We start from the raw sequence: 14,074 nt of genomic DNA, 5'->3' as shown, positions 1-14,074 counted from the left end.
CACCACAGCCATGAACACCACAGCCATGATCACCACAGCCATGAACACCACAGCCATGATCACCACAGCCATGAACACCACAATCCCAAAGACCACAGCCATGAACACCATAGCCCTGAAGCCTACAGCGGTGAAGACCCCCGTTTTGGAAATTCCAGTGGTGCCTGGAGGGGTGTGGAAGGAGCTCTGCTGCCCACAGAAAGAGGCCTGGCGCTGTGCTCCATGCTGATGTCCATGTGACTGCTCTTTGGCACCACGTCCCACTGTTCCTCATATCACCCGGGTGATAAAGAATATCCCGGAAGTTCTCCCTAGTAGATCAAAGCCAGGTCGGATGAGGTTTTTCTCTTGGGATTAGTACATTTTATCGGGTGGATGAAAACAGACTCCTAAATCGCCTGCGTTCAAGAAACGGCCTCGTCTCTGAAGCCCCAGAGGCTGAAGTGCTGCCTTTGTGGGTGACGTGCCCCCTCAGTTACCACCTTTTGTCTCCTTCTGCATGATCCCGGGGTTTAGCCTGAAATTAGAGAAGGGGTGAGCTGATTGGTAAAAGGCAGAATGTGGGAAATTTGCATGAGCTTGTTCCAGAAATTCGCAGCCTGCACAAAAGAATCCCTCTCAGTCCGCGGCAAAGGTTCAAAGAAGCATTGAGAAGGAGGCGCGGTGCCCACGGAGGTGTGAGGGTCCAGTTTCCTCAGAGCCGGGAGAGGAAGCTGGGAAGGAGCTGCAGAGATGCAGACGGGAGATGGGGCTCTGACACCGCCCAGGGAAGCCGGCCAGCTGCACCCAACACGCATCTGCAGAGGCAGGGCCAGCCCTAAACCGGGCCATCTGGGCTGGGCCAGGGCTCAGAGGGCTTGGCGTGCATTGGGTCTGCGAGGGCAGCTGCCGCGTGTGCCCACACACCACACACACGTGGTCTTCTAGGAGCTGCCCTCCAGGGTGCTCTGCGAGACTCATCTCTCTATTCATGCCACTCCCCTCACACTGGCTGCTGCTGGAGCCTCACCTGCAACTGGGAGGGATGCAGTGGGCATCCATGACCTTTGCCAAGGCAGAGACGGCGTTGGGAGCCCCTCACAGTCACGCTCCACACTGCAGGGCCGCAGGGGTCGGCACCCCAGGTCTGTGTGTTGCCAGAGTGCCCAGGAGGGATAGACACCCATTCTCAGCTCTGATGGCCTCCTCACACCCAGGCCCAGGAGCAGAGCCCAACTGCTTAATTTCTGTGCTTTTTATCTCACTGAAAATCACCATAGTGCATCCTCATATAATGGGGACAGTGGATAGTGTTAATCAAATAACAATCATGGCTGATATTCGGTAACACAGGCTCATCATCTGTGAGAGCTTTCACAGCACCTCTCCGAAGTGAGTGTTTTTCTCTCACAGAGGATAAACATCAAGACTAGAGAGTTAAGTCTGTTGCCCAAGGTCACACAGATAATTTGTATGAAAGACAAGATTCAAATCCAAGTTTTGCCTGAGTTCGAAGCCTCTGCTTTCGGGTTCCACGCTGGATTCCCCCTACCCACTTCTCCACCAAACGTGCCCAAAAGAAGCAGAACAGACAAGATCTTTAGAGGTGCCCATGCATCGGGGAATACAGAGAGCGGTATCATTTTGCATTTTCTGTATATGCCAATATACCTAACACCAGTCAGTATACTCTGAACAAGGGAGTTTCAAAGTGCACGTTAGGGGTGTGTGGTGGTGGTTATTGGAAACAGAATTTTCTTTCATAAGCATTTCTAGAAAAGTGACTTTTTTAGCCTTGAAAATCAGAAGTGTTGCAGCCGCATGAGCTGACACGGTTGTTTTCTCATTTCCAGAGCCTGGGTTCACGTGATGCTGATGCTGTGGCTGGGGCTTGAGAACAGGAGTCTCACTGCGGTCTTGCCGGGCTCTTATTTAAAGGAGATATATGTGCACCAAAGAAGATGCTATGCTTTTGTTCTTTCATAAAAGTGCCACCAAAATAGCCCAAAGCATGAGAATTTAGAACCCTATCTGCTTCACACGGCTGTTCATGAGAGTTTGAAAGTGGTACGTGTCTGTTTGGCAACCCCATTTCTTCATTTGAATGGGAAGGACTGGCTGTCACAATCACTAATTTCCTCTCCTTCCTTTTGTGACCCTCACAATAGACAGGAAGTTACTTTTACAGCTGATACTTAGGAACTGGCCAGTTCACGGAGGACTTACAACTTCCTATTGTTTGTCGCTGAAGCACATTAGGAGACGTGGCATTGCTGGTGTTAAGATGAATTGTGGCTGTTTTCTCAGACACTCGGGGTCACCTGCCTCTGCCAATGCCCTGGGCAGCCAAGCTAGACCCCGCTCCGGAAGCTGTTTGCTTGCCCGTAGGGAAAGATGGGTGTTTGCAGCCATGCCAAGTGAAATGATCACCCTGTAGAAAAGAAGGCGTGTCCACTAGCTCAGTGAGGCTTTCACTCACCTCCCCACAGGCCTGGAGAGGCTCTTCTCCTCGGCCGGGTGGTCTGTTCTCCTCAGATCAGTGCCCACCACGATCGCTCCACACACTCCAGGACCCCGGCCCACAGTGAAGACAATCTCCCAGGAGACCTTTCATCCAAGCGCCACAGTCCCCATCATCATCAACCCAGGAAGGGGAGAAAGCAGGATTCCTGCATCTGCCTGTTCTAACACTTTGGTTTTTCATCTTTCTCCTGCTTCTAAACATAACTGATGTCTCCTGAGTGCTCCTTTTTCATAGAGGGAGGATTTTGTATGGCTGCCCTTCCTGAAGCTCATCACATTCCTGCAGATGGAGGTCCCAGGACATGCCCCCTCCCACTTACCCTTCAGAATGCACAGCCCTGAGGACGGAACTGCAGGGCCAGAGGGTGTCGGGTGGGGGGGCACCTGTGTGCAGGTGTTTGCTGCCGGTGGGGAGCTGGGGCCACTGGAGGATGAGGGGATGGTGCTCGGAAGCTTCTTTTCAGTGCATTGGAAACAGGCAGTTGGAAGGTGACGCCACCTTCCTGAGCTATGCAGATCTTTATTCATTTACTTGGTATTACATATTCCAACTCACCCTGAACAAACCCATGAACAACAGGTAAAATGTCCACTTAGAATTCTACTGTCGAGTCCAGGGAACTTGTAGAAAGAGAATTCCTCAAGTTCTAATTCATAGGTGAGTAAGGAGTAACACAATGCCGTGTTTTAGCTGCTTCTGCTAAAAATAAGTCTCCGAAAACCTCTTTCCTTAGAAATTCCCATCGAGGGAGGCTCTGAGAACACTTTCCACCCTCAAGACACTTAATTAACTCCACGGGCATCCATGGGGACTGTTTGAACTGGAGGCATCTGAACTCAGGAAGGCAGCTCTGGAGCTGGGCACGGGTCCTCTGGGAGCTCTGCCTTCCTCCTGGGACACACCATGATGGAGGCTTGAACATCAGGAGAAATTCTGCAAGAACAGCAGATCCCGGACTGTGCGCCCTTCATATTAGAGGATGACCAGTTGTTTCTGAGCAGCCCCTGCCTGGTTTGGGCTGACCTGAATGCACCCTGGGGAGAGGGAATTGTAATACCAACTTTTGTCCACTTGAGGAATACTGAACTCCAACAAAGTGCCCGGCACAAGACCAGCAGCCGAGGAGAAGGCTCTAAGCACAGCAGAAAAAAGTCCCTGCTTGCTGGGAGCTCGTGTGCTGGTGAAGGAAGACAGGCAGACACGCAGGAGATGTGCACCCTGTTAGATAAGGAGCGTGAGGAGATGAGGACAGGCAGGCCAGGGGAAGAGGAAGCAGCAGAGTCGGCCTTGGGCAAGGTCGGAAATTTCACAAAGGTACCAAGGAAGGCAGTGGCCACTTTGGCCAAGGTTGTAGGAGACTCTCCCAGGTTGGACACTGAAAGTTCCAGTCCCAGGAAACCCCCCAGTCCCAGGCAAACTGTGGAGAGCAGGGCAGGTGTGTTTTGGGTGCTGCCGTGGGGGATGGGACACCTGCCATGAGGACGTCCTAGAAGAGCGTTCTGAGCAGCTCTGCACAAACAAGCCCAGGGCGGCATGCTGTTTACTCACTCACTGATGCCATAAAACGTACCTGCCTGCGGTCGGGCGCTGTGGCTCACGCCTGTAATCCCAGCACTTTGGGAGGCTGAAGCGGGCGGATCACAAGGTCAGGAGATCGAGACCATCCTGGCTAACACAGTGAAACCCCGTCTGTACTAAAAATACAAAAAAAAAAAAAAAAAATTAGCTGGGTGTGGTGGCGGGTGCCTGTATTCCCAGCTACTTGGGAGGCTGAGGCAGGAGAATCGCTTGAACCCAGGAAGTGAAGGTCGCAGTGAGCTAAGATCACGCCACTGCACTCCAGCCTGGGCAACAAGAGCAAGACTCCATCTCAAAAAAAAAAAAAGAAGAGAAGAAGAAAAAGAAGAAAAACCTAAGTAAGGTAAGAGGTCAAGAGAATTCCCCAGGAAAATAGGAAAATATCAAATGTGCCGAATTTTAAAGTCGTTTGTGCCTCAGCGTTGGTTCCTGCGACTGTGCCCATTAAGCTCAAACCATCTCCGCCTTTCTCTTTGAAACACCAGCACAAAGCACTTCAGCGGCCGCGGTGAGACCTGAGGCTGGGAGGGGGAAGTGGCACTGCCTCTGGTCACATCGCAGAGAGAAGTAAGGGGCTTGACGGGAAGGCCGGGGCACTGGGCCGCACCTGCCTTCTTCTGAAGATGTCCTGGGCTCATCCCGAGGATGACTGTCTCTCCTGGCTTTCACACTGCTACAAGTGGCACCTGCAATTCAACTTCCTGAAATGCCAGTGGTGGTGTTTGGTGACTCTCCCAAGATTTTTTAAACAACCCATTAGAAAACTCACAGGATGAAGTGAAAGTAGCCAGGAGCCCGTGACAGGTGTCCATGTCACTCAGTACTGCACGTGGTGGCCCTGGGGACAAAGCCAACAGGAGACACTCCCGCCCCGGACACAGCTGGCACAGGAGACTGGAGCCATGCGGACGTCTTCCTCCCTCCTCCCTCGGTCCCACATGCAGGGGGCAGCCAGGCATCAGGGGACAGGCGGCCAGACCCCACTGACATGCGTGGCCTGTGAGCACCAGCACCCAGCCATGCCAACCCAGGCTTCCATGTGAGCACTGTCTGAGGGTCCTACGCAGCGCCCGCCCAGCCTCCTCCTGCACCGTCCCTGGGAGCCTCCGGGGCGGCCTCTGTCCTCGCGGCGTGTTCCGTAGCATGTGGTCCAGCTGGGGCCATGCGCATCCGAAATGTGTAACCAGAAGGCGGTCACCACCTGATCACACAGCTTCCAGGCGCCAAACTGCCCACCAGAAGGTTGAAGAAGTCGCTGGCCATCCCCCTTCAATCCAGGCGTCTGGCCTGCAGCAGCACCTCAGGGCACCTTGAAGTGGAGGTTTCAAAGGTGACAGAACTTGTATACAGAATGATTAAAGAGTTTTCAAAACTCAATATCACAAAAGCAAACAGCCCAGGTTTAAAAAAAAAATGGGCAAAATACTTCAACACTTTGCCCAAAAAGACATACAGATAGCAAGCACTCACATGACTGGTTATTCTTAAATTGCAAATTAACACCATCCAAGATATAGCTGCACACCTTTGAAATGGTCTACACTAAGACAGATGCTACCCAGTGTTGACGAAGTTATAGAAGAACCAGAACTTTTATATGTCACTAATGGGAAAGTAAAATAAAAACTGAGGTCTTGTCTGTCCCCCAGACTGGAGTGCAGCGGCACAATTTCAGCCGATTGCAACTTCCACCTCCCAGACTCAGGCAATCCTCCCACCTCAGCTTCCCAAGTAGCTGGGACCACAGGCATGCACCACCACACCTGGCTTATTGTATTGTATTGTATTGTATTGTATTGTATTGTATTGTATTGTATTTTAAGAGATGAGGTTTCACCATGTTGCCCAGAATGGTCTCCAACTCCTGAGCTCAAGCGGTCCACCCGCCTTGGCCTCCCAGAGTTCTGGGATTACAGGTGTGAGCCGCCACATCCAGCTTGCAATCTCTTAAGAAGTTAAACATGTGAGCTACCGTATGATCCAACTTCTCAGTGCCTAGATATTTACCCAACAGAACTGCAAGCACGTGTCCATACAAACACTGGGCGCAGATGTTCATTTTAGCTGTATTTGTAACAGCCAAAATCCAGAAACAACCTAATATCCACGAACGAATGAATGAGAGCCCAGCACATGTGCTCAGTGGAGCTCTGCCCTGCAATGAAAGGAACAAACCATTGCCACGTGCTGCCGAGTGAGGGGCCACAGAGTCACTGTGCTGAGTGAAAGAACCAGGCCCACAGAAAAGCACTGACTTTCCACTTCCATTCACAGACGAGAGACACGGACAGATGCACAGTTAGAACGGGGGTTTTCTGGGGACAAGGGTGTCAGGAAGGAACAGGGTAAAGTTTTAGAGGGAAGGAGATATCACCCTTTTCACGGCAGGGACGGCTTCACAGTTAGACACACGTGTCAACACTTATTACCAAATGACACATGTTAAATATGTGTAGCTTATTGAACGTGACTGTACCTCAATAATGCTGTTTTTAAAAGTAGCTTAAATGGTAGGAAAAAGACCTTCAGACATTAAAGATGAGGCAACGTACTGCTCACAAATTCAGAGAGAGCCATTGTGTCATGAGGCGTGATGGAGTCCATGCTGTATGAACTGGCCGCCCCAGGACGCAGCTGTCCATGGCCCACCCCCAGGTCAGGAGCCATAAGGACAGAGTACGGTAGGACAGCAGTTCACTGCCTTGCACAGAGACATTCGGATGAATGCTGGCTCCCCCAGCACCTAGTCGACACTGACTGGTATCTTATTATTTTTTCCACGCCAAATGCTCTATCTGCATCTCCGGCGGTAGTAACACCTACTAAGGCCTTCGATAATTTATGAGAGAAACCATGTTGTTCTCTTTGGTTTCCCTCTCTGGGAAGAAGAACAAGGTTCAAATGACTAATCTGCATGGAACACAAAATAATGATAACAATCCTAATTAACAATTTATATTAATAGAGCCTTTTTTCTCAGTAGCTGAACGCATGGAAAATGCCGGCTTCTTTTGCAGAGGAGGGCAGGGTTGGTGGCGGACAGAACGGAGGACAGGGGAGGTGCCCCTGCAGCGGGAGGACGGGGTTGCACTGGAGCAGCAGAGGGGGAGGCAGTGCGGCCACGACAGACCCGCCCACCCCTGGCCCGTCCAGGGGACACTTTTTGACTTCGCAGAAACAAGACAACGTGTAGATCAGGAAGGTGGCCCATTTTTTCAGAAGTCTGGTGGCCTTGTGGAAGCATGGCCTAATCCCCCAGGGTCAACTTTAAAGTACCAGTGATTTTCATTTGTTGCCCAGCGTGGGGCTGTGTGGACAAAACACAGTGAAGGGGACGGCCACCTCTGCCCGTCTGCCCCGATGCAATGAGGGGGACGGTCACCACTGCTGATCCACTCCCCAACACAATGAGGGGGACGGTCACCACTGCCCCTCTGACCCCGACACAATGAGGGGGACGGTCACCACTTCCCGTCCACCACCCGACGCAAGGAAGGGGACAGCCCCACTGCCCTTCCACTCCCCGACACAACAAGGCCCCACAGGTGAGGCACAAATGGCTCTCGGCACATCCTGCCTTGGAAACCAAAGCAATCGCACCTCCATGGCCCACAGGCCGAGAGCAGCTCGTGGATGTGCAGAGCCAGCCCTGGAACCTGGTGGCTGAGCTGTCCTTGCCCTGGAGTGGCGAGGGCAGGGGCGTGAGTGCTTCATTCTCTAGTTGGTGCCGCCATGTGCCCCACTGGTCGAATGACAACCTGCAAGTCTTGACATTCTAGCAGTTAGAAGAAGGAGCCACCTGTTTAGGGCCTGACCCGAGGGTGTTTGGAAAATGCAGCCAGCGCCGTAACTAGCTGTCTCCACACAGACGTCACCCTGTGAGAACCACGTCATCCCTGCACCCGGCTTCTCCAAGGGCTGTTGGCATGAGATTGGGTGGTGTGGACCACATCGTGTCTCAGGGGGCCCCGTAAGCTGTTCCGAAGGACATCCCGGGACACTGTCCTATAGACCTTTCCGAGAGATGTCTCCTTTCTCCCTCAGCTCCTGGCACATCTGCAGACCACCCATGGGCTCTCCTCCATGGGACTGGCCCGCCAGGCACCCACCATCCCCCGACTTTCCCTGGGCACTCCCCACAGCCACCCCGGGGCATGGTCTTTGTCTGCCTGTCACCAGATGCTGGCAGGTGTGGGATGGACCACCAGCCCCTCGGGTGGAGGGCTGGATCCCGGGACTTCCGACGTGGACGCTGCGAGGCTGCAGCTGGCCAGGTGGTGGCACTGCTGCCCTGAGGCATCTGTGCCCACTTCCACACTGGCTCCTCGAAGGAGCCCACCAGTCGGCACCGCGTCCCTGGATGTCTTCCTCCTGCCCTCACCGCTCCACCTGTGGTGTACAGCACCCACTGTCATCCTCAGGGCCTGGACATCACCCTCCTACCCTCACCGCTCCACCTGTGGTGTGTGGCACCCACTGTCATCCTCAGGGCCTGGATGTCACCCTCCTGCCCTTACCACTCCACCTGTGGTGTGTGGCACCCACTGTCATCGTTAGGGCCTGGACGTGAGCCCGCAGCCATGCCCCACGGGGCTTCCCAGCTGCAAAATGCACCGTGTGTCACTGAGGACGGTCAGGGAGGTTTCTGTCGCCAGTTGGCCTCTCCCCACTGAAAGATAAAACTAGTGCCTACAATCCTTTCAGGGTCTCTGGGAAACTGTGATTTAAGACATGTCAATGCGACTTATCTTCCTGGTTCTTGTGGAAATGAAGTTTTCAAACATGTAATTGTGCCAGGCTGTGGCCAGATTGCCAGGGAGTTCCGTTTTCTCCAGCTCTAAAAAGCTGTATGTGACACTGTGTGCCAGTCTCCCACCCGCTTTCTCACTGTGAGCGACGCCCTTCTCTCCCTCCTGCTCTCCAAGAATGCCCATTGTGCCCATACTGGCTTCCAGTGGCCTAAAGCATGGCCTGTCCGTCCCACAGGCCCGGGAGTCCCACGGCCTGCACTGCTGTGAATAATGCAGCTTCTCTCCCATGGCCAGCTGAGAAGGTCCCGGTCTCTCCAGGCCACAGCGCGAGGGCTTTGCTTCTCATGGTTACCATCTGTCACATCACACGTCTAAGCAAGAAGTCATTGCCGTGCGATCCGTCAGCGTTTGTTTTTTCAGCTAAAATAGACTGTGAGGCCCCTGAAGACAAGCCTGAGATGTCTCCTTCCTTCTGTCATCCGTCCTACTAGGGAATTAGTACCACCAACAATGAGGGCAGAAAGAAATAGAACCTTATCATAGAAGATATCGTGGGTGACGAGAAAAGGGAAGAGATGTCAATGTTCAAAAATACATTGAAGCCTCCTATAACCTGAGCCTTGTGCGTAACCCACATAATAGCAGCCAGTGTTGAGAAGGTTCACAAACCCCTCCCTTCCGTAGCATGCACAAAACCCACCAGCCAAAGCAGGAATGACGCGTGGCTGTGCCTGAAGCCCCATGATTATAGCAAGTGGCACAAAGACCCTCAAATTCCAGAGCAGAGCCGAGGTCCAGCACCTGCCCCAGCAGACACGGATAGAGTCACAGGAAGGTGAAGAGCCGAGGTCCGGCACCTGCCCCAGCAGACATGGATAGAGTCACAGGAAGGTGCAGAGCCGAGGTCCAGCACCCGCCCTAGTTAGACACGGAGAGAGTCACAGGAAGGTGCAGAGCCGAGGTCCAGCACCTGCCCCAGCAGACACGGATAGAGTCACAGGAAGGTGCAGAGCAGAGGTCCAGCACCTGCCCCAGCAGAGTCACAGGAAGGTGCAGAGCCGAGGTCCAGCACCTGCCCCAGCAGACATGGATAGAGTCAACTCCAGTATGGATATGGCTGTCTAGTAGAATTGGTGACCAGATACAGGACCATGGCCATGAGCCACAGGACCTCCTTGTCCCTCCTCCAGTGAGGGAATGAGCCGAACACACCTTCTCTCAACCCACCCCACACTTTAGTTGGGTGGAGCAGGGAGAGGAGGGAGTCTGGGGATCCGTGTTGAGGACAGCAGAAAAGGGTCTGACATACATTTACTTGTGATTATGAGACCAAAGAGCTTCAAAATCTATTTTTGATAAATTTTAAAACATTGCCTCAGGAAGTAAAAGACCAACATATGTGCCTCAGAGAGTTACTCTCTATAGCTGCCTTCATTTCTTCTTTTTTTTTAATTCACAAGGAATTGTGTAGATCCATTAAAAGTATTCAAACAGGCCAGGCATGGTGGCTCACACCTGTCATCCCAGCACTTTGGGAGGCCAAGGCAGGCAGATCACTTGAGGTCAGGAGTTTGAGACCAGCCTGACCAACATGGCGAAACGCTGTCTTCACTAAAGATACAAAAAACAGCTGGGCGTGGTGGTGCGCACCTGTTGTCCCAGCTACTCAGGAGGCTGAGCCAGGAGAATCGCTTGAACCCGGGAGGTGGGGGTTGCAGTGAGCCAAGATGTCAGCACTGCACTCCAACCTGGGCAACAGAGCAAGACTCTGTCTCAAAAAATAAATTAATTAATTAATATTCAAACTAAAACACACCATCATAAACTACTCCAATAAGAAAATAACAGAAGAATTCAAAACAGTTCCGTCATCTGCCTGCATTTGAACAGAGAAGAAGCTTGATTATCATTGATTTCCTTGTATCTTTGTACCAGAAAGAGGTACAGATACCATACATTAAAGTTCAAGTAAAGGAACAATTGTTGGCCTGTTTGTTTGTGGAGGTATCACGTGAATTGCATTTTTAAAATGCCATTGCAGTTGAGTCTTCTTCTCTCTTTTTCTTTTTCTGAGACAGGTCTCACTCAGTCACCCAAGCTAAAGTGCAGTGGCAGGATCACAGCTTACCACAACCTTGAGCTTCTGAACTCAAGTGATCCTCTGGCCTCAGCCTTCCAAGCAACTGGAAGGAAGGATAGAAATGAAAGATGCTGTGCAGATGCTACTACACTCAGAGCTACCTGAGCTACAGAGGCCGTGAGATGTGATTCTCTCCGCCTTGGAGAGCTCAGAGGGCTTATGTCCCCTGCACAAGGTCTCAGGCCAGTGACCCAGGTTGGATCCTTGCCCAGGCATTCTGCACATGAGTGTGATCGTGTGCTTAGCATCGGGACTGGACACGTTTAGGTGCTTGGATGGGAAGTAAAGCCTGAGGGAGACCTGCCACACGTGACAGGCCTGTAAAGCAGAAAAGAGAGGCAACATCCAGAATGTTCTGTGGGCTTCACGGGGTCAGACTAAGAACCTCCAAGTCATTCTGCAGCTAATGAGGAACCACGGGCCAATTCAGAGCCAGAGCAGCTGTGACCGGCCCTGTTCTTCAAGACAGAGCTGGCAGGCACACCAGAGGCACCACATAGAGAAAGGGGCAGCCGGCAGTCAGGGAGAGCGTGGCCCTGATGGAGGCCCGGTGGGAGGTGCCCACCCCACCTATGACCAGAGATTGAGAAAAATAAGAACTGGGAAAAACACATACCCAAACTTCTTTCTTTTCTTCTTATGTCTAGAATCCAGTCTGCAGTAACTTTAGGATTTTATGTTAAGGTGCTCAACGAAAAGTGGTTAACACCCCAAGATAATTTCACTAGGGAAGTCTGAGGATGCTGTTCTGTCCACCAAGCAAACTCCTAACCTCGGCTGGCCTGGGCAGACCCCTGCCTTGGTCAGTCTCTTTTTCAGATCATCACCAGGCAGGCTGTAGAGTGTTCAAAGTAAAGATGTTATTTTCCCCGGATTATTTAACATAAGATTTCTCAAAGTATAAGATATACAACTATCCCCTGATATATTTTTTTTTCTTTTTGGTCTAGGAAATCCAATTTTCAATATGAGGTCAGGATTATAAACAAATCCTTCTGATGCTTCCTTCTCTTTGTTACCCCTCTCTCCGTTTCATTGCTTACTTAGGAAGAAATGCAGAAGGAAAGATGACAAGAAAGAAACTGTCTGGAGTTCACTTCAAGAGACTCAGTGTCTTTATTTTTGAAAACCATCAGAATCCAGGGAAGAAGCTGTGAAGTTGCCTGAATATGAACTGCAGTTTTGACCCCGGGCAACTTTTCAGAGGATAAGTACCTGGGAGGCTGAATAAAATGAGTAACAATTTTCAGAGGCTAAATAGAGAGGGATCTGTATACCAATAACACAGACACAGGAAATTTCTGACGGATCCTGGACCGCCCTCCGGGAGTGAGGGGTACCCCACACTCAGGTCCCCCATCCCCCTAAATGTCCACTCTCAGGGGACCTCCGCACACACTGGCCACTGCTTCTCTCCTGGACACAAAAGGCCACTGTCCGGATGCCAGGAGGGTTGGGGGTGTCAGCAGCCTCAGAGGTGGACACAGCTTCAGGGGCAGCAGGACACTCAGGGAAGAAAGAAATATGTGAACTCTCATGGACTCTCTGCAATAGGAGAGTGCGGAGGTGACGGGCTCCCATAGCAGGGTGTGGCCCCCAGCCCCGCTCAGCTGCCTCCACCAGGGGTGTTCACTGGCCCCCATTCTCACACCCCAGCAGATCATCCCAGATGTACTCACATCCCAGCCGAACAGTGCTGTGTGCTCTTGAGAATAGCTGTCCTGCAACAGGATGGATACTGAACACTAGCATTGGAATCTTAGTTTATCAAAGTACTTCATTAAATTTGCCCCAAAATTCTAGAGTTTCAGCTCTAAATAAAATTAACAATTTTTATTTAAATATTTAATATCTGTTATCTGAATTGTACATTTTAATTTTAGTCATTTTTAAATATTTTATGAGAGAAATAACTTTGAAGCATCGTTGAATTTTTTTTTTATTTTTAACATTTATGTTTTCGATAAAAACTATATTAAAATTTCTTATACCGGCCGGGAGCAGTGGCTTACACCTGTGATCCCAGCACTTTGGGGGGCCGAAGCAGGTGGATCACAAGCTCAAGAGATCAAGACCATCCTGGACAACATGGTGAAACCCCATCTCTACTAAAAATACAAAAATTACCTGGACGTGGTGGCATGCAACTGTAGTCCCAGCTACTCAGGAGGCTGAGGCAGGAGAATGGCTTGAACCCAGGAGATGGAGATTGCAGTGAGCCGAGATTATGCCACTGCACTCCAGCCTGGTGACAGAGCGAGACTCTGTCCAAAAAAGAAAAAAAGAAAAGAAAAAAAATTCTTATGCCTTGGATACAATAATATTTTACTTGTCAGTCCTTTAAATCAGGTGTTGCAAAACATTTTTTCTAAAAGGCCGAGGCCTGGTGACCATGGCCTCTGCCACAGCCATTGACTCTGCAGAGTGGGGAGGAGGCAGCCATAGATGATACATCACAAAATGGGAATGGTCATTTTCCAATAAAACTTTATTTACAAAACAAGTATCTAGTCCAAGAGCGGCTGACCCTGAGTCCATCATTACTCAATAGAAGATAACTTATGTGACAACTTTGATTGTAATAAAATAAGTAATTTCATTGAAATAAAGGCCTAACAAATACATTTTACATATTAAATAGAAAATGATTAATGGATTGTCATATGTTTGTGTTATTATTGACCCAAAACTCACGGCCCTAGCAACGAAACTTCCAGATGTGCTCCACTGTGATCAACTTGAGCCGCTTTGAAACGTGCTGTTTCAGGCCTGTATTTTTACATTTATTTTTCTATTTCATCATCATGAAGGTCCACAGGTCAAGGCAGGAAAACAGGAGCATGAGACAAACCCGCAGCATTTAGCTGGGTCAGTATAGTGTTTGGCAGAAGCTGTGTGGGCTTCCGTGTGCTCTGTGATCCCGCCCTCCGACTGTGAGGGCTGCTCCTGTACAAAGGTTCCAAATGCACTGTTTCCTGGGGCCACACTGAAGAAATTAAAAGGAAGTCCACATGAGAAGTGAAACATTCTTCCCAGGGCACTGGACTTGTCTCTCACTGGTTTGGGGGCCCCTGCCTCCTCCGGTACGATGTTTTTCCAAAA

This window comes from Mandrillus leucophaeus, unplaced genomic scaffold (genome assembly GCF_000951045.1).
Source record: "Mandrillus leucophaeus isolate KB7577 unplaced genomic scaffold, Mleu.le_1.0 Scaffold16, whole genome shotgun sequence".
In the NCBI taxonomy this organism is placed as follows: domain Eukaryota; kingdom Metazoa; phylum Chordata; class Mammalia; order Primates; family Cercopithecidae; genus Mandrillus; species Mandrillus leucophaeus.
The sequence above is the reverse complement of the archived record's forward strand: the minus strand, read 5'-3'. Positions refer to the sequence as shown.